The 3432-nt window shown below is 46.7% G+C and overlaps 1 pseudogene; it reads right to left on the reverse strand.

Annotated features, from left to right (window-relative positions):
* Positions 1-1022: 1022 nt before the first annotated feature.
* On the reverse strand, positions 1023-2964 carry LOC127327641 (uncharacterized; annotated as a pseudogene).
* Between the last annotated feature and the right edge of the window lie 468 nt (positions 2965-3432).

Below are 3432 nucleotides of genomic sequence, written 5' to 3' on the forward strand. Positions count from 1 at the left end.
GAGAAGCCGGCAAGTATATTATTAATTCGCCAGCTTCTAAGATTTTAGATAACCTTTTATGGAGCACCGTGTTTGTTTCACAGCTCAATGTCAACGTGGGTTCCCATTTGGTTTAAGAGGAATCTTGGAGTAATGAGGAGGAGAATTAGTTTACTTATAAATCTCGAGGAAGCATCCATAATCGGATGTATATCGCATCCTTAATTGTATGATAGTTCTAGCCACAACTAAAAAAAAAGGTAGTCTAATGGCATTACTGTCGTCTAAAAACGCTGATTTTTCTCACGGGTTGGACATGAGGAGAAGAATGTTCATGATAATGTGGAGGATGATGATGATGTCGGCAGTGCGAGCATGTTTTTGTGTTATTCTGGTGATGTCTCTCTGTTTTCTTTTGAGTGAGATTTTGGGTTTGAGAATTTACTTTTAGCGATTCCACGATGTTGACTTTTTCTCTTCCGTTGCAAAGCATGGGCATTTGGCTAGTCCATAATAAATTGGTAAATTTTTGTGAACTATGAACAACTTCCGCTATGATTTTCTGTGCTGAGAGATAAGATCAGAATATGTTAGCTATATTCATCAAGAAAATAGATTCAAACTCTTTATCATTACAAAAGTTACCATAAGTTACTGAAACTCATAGTTATGGATCAATCCATTAATTTCTGCATTTGCACAATTACAATTAAGAGCTCCAAAAGGTTCCAAATAGTAACCAATTTTGTTTTTATTGATTCAAATAATGCTCTCTATCTTTTGCTATACAAGGCCATTTCATAATTTGGGTCTAACATTGATCATCAATTTGAGCAACAAAATATGTTTTATATGCCACAGTAGGTATGCTTTCTACGGCATATAGCAAATATTTTGTTACGCAAACCGATGGTTGAAAGCTGGATCCAATTTACAAAGTGGCCTTGTATATAGAAAAATGGAGGGGATACTTTACAGATATGACGGTGAACATAGCTAGTATGCATGAGCGTACAAAATAGCAGGCCCGATTTCCTTGCTAGCTACATCCAGAACGCTACAGGAGAAAACTCCGAGAGTTTCCTAGAGACAGGACAAGAGGTAGTGTTTCTATCGATGATTCGCAGTTTGCCCTCATGATTATACTTGAGCCGAAACGAGGTCATGTGTAGCACGCAGCCATGAGCGTCACGAAAAGCATCCTGGAACTCTAAACCAGGCCCGAGCCAGCACATGTGCGGCCTGTGCAGTTCGAACAGGGCCCCAAAATTTTGGGGGCCCAAAATTTCGGTACAGGCTTATGGAATCCTTTGCCTCCTGCGACGAGGCCTGGAGTACCGACGCGAAAAGCCATGCTCTCTGATTCTGTAGGCCCATCTACATGCCGATCGTTGCTTTATCAGGTTTCTTTTCGGTCTTTCCATCCGTTCGTCTGGTACCAGCCGCCAAGCGCCAAGACAGCTTCTTCAAAGGGATAGATAGAGAATCAGAAGAAGGCGGCGACCACCAGCTGCACGGCCGGCCGGCCGGCCGCAAGGTCCGAATCATTGGAGAAGAGTTAGTCTATTCTCATCTTCAGTTTTCAACTTTGGTTGTCCAGTCAGTTGTTCTTAGATCATCTTCGAATACAAGATAAGTTTGCACCTTTAACAGTAGAGGTTGAATTAGATTATTTTGCAAATCTAGATCTATAGAAGAACAATTTAGAAGCTACAAATATAAAAACTATTCAAGAAATATCCGATTATCCACTTGTAAGGTGTAAACAAGAAAGTCAAATTCTGCCCAAAATAAACAAGGAAGTCAAATTAACTTGAATACTTCCCGTCGTGTGGATGTTGCGGATATTGAGGTAGAGCAAGATTTCATTCCCGGGAACACTAAAAGAAAGATATTGTTCAAATAAACACTATGAAGGACGGTTGAATAGATATGATTTGTAATATATCAAATTGCTCCGTAAAATATTATGACCACATTTTTATTGTTCACTAGTTCTATTTTTCTAGTGAGACACGGGCCTATTTTAGAAGTTCGCACGGGGTCCCGAATTTTGCCGGCCCGGCCCTGCTCTAAACCATCGGCTACCTCGCAATCAACAAGGAAAAACTTGGAGTTGCCCATGTATGTGAGGGTAGCCCCTAGCGCTTTAGCCACCTCACGTTGTGACTTCCACATCTTGTGCTCCTTGGCCATCTTCCAGCTGGGCTGTTGAATGTCGCTGCTGCTGAGGGATGGAACTTGGCAGGAGCAGATGTAGCCATCTGGGTGTAGCCCAACCCAAGCATCGATCGAGGTCACCGTCGTAGTAACCTTGGAGCTGGAATGGGAGCATCCATTCCCCAAGGCGCCTCCACTCGCAGTTCTTGGTGTCAAAGGAGAATGTGCCACCGGGGAAATCGCCGCTGGCCGCGGACACGAATACGGTGCGTCCATCTGGGTGAAGGGCGTATGATTTGATCCTTTCACGCTTGGCGAAGGGGGGGCGTCGGCATGCTTTTCCATGACCAGTCGGTGCTTGGGCACAGAGGGCGCATGTATGGTCGCATCTCGTCCTTGGCGGCGGTCATGACTTCAAAGGAGTGAGGCCGCCGCATGAAGTAGTATGCAAAGGCGATTAGCACGTCGTCGCCGACGGTGACAAAGAAGTTGAGGGCATTGCGAAGTGCGTCCGGGAGGGGATTGCCCATGGCCAGCGACGCGGTTTCCGTGTCGAAGACCAGGGTCGCGGCACATTGGTTGCTGGTGGCTATGATGCTGCTGCCCGGCGGCAAAGTCCATGGAGTGGTTACGCATAGGCGACGCTAGACGGAGGACAGGGGGGGCGCTCAGGTCTGGGATGTGAGCATCAAGCTTGCGAATGGTGAAGCCCATGTGCCAGTCGTCTAGAACCAGATAGAGGCTCTTGTGCTGGCTGCTGGTGCAGCCATGGCAATGGCAGTTGGCCGCCTGGCCCTCCTCGCCCTGCCGTCGTCGCTTAGACATCCTGTAAACCGGAGATAAAAGATGGGTTTTTTTTTTTGTTATAATCAGCGTAATCGATCTGATCTTGTGGGAGCCGGGGCGGATCTAGATATATAGGTCTCTAGTATATACCTCAACCAAATCGTGGACGGGAAACTGGTGGAAAACAGGGCTTTCGTGGGAGCCTTTTGTCGCGGGCGCGACTGCACCCGCGACAAATGGCGTGGCCACGTCGCCCCGGAACCATTTGGAACAAGCTGGGCCTTTTGTCGCGCCCTTTTGTCGCGGACCGTATCATAACCCGCGACAAAAGGGGTCTGAGCTTTGGGGCCTCCTGCCGGCACCCCTTTTGTCGCGGGTCGTAATACGGCCCGCGACAAAAGGGCCATGCCTATATATACACACAGCCAGCTTTCCCCCCCCCACCTCCCTATATTTTTTTCCTTGGTGGTGAAAGGTGGAGGTGTATGCTAGCTCATTTTTTCTTCA

This window comes from Lolium perenne, chromosome 1 (assembly GCF_019359855.2).
Source record: "Lolium perenne isolate Kyuss_39 chromosome 1, Kyuss_2.0, whole genome shotgun sequence".
NCBI lineage: Eukaryota > Viridiplantae > Streptophyta > Magnoliopsida > Poales > Poaceae > Lolium > Lolium perenne.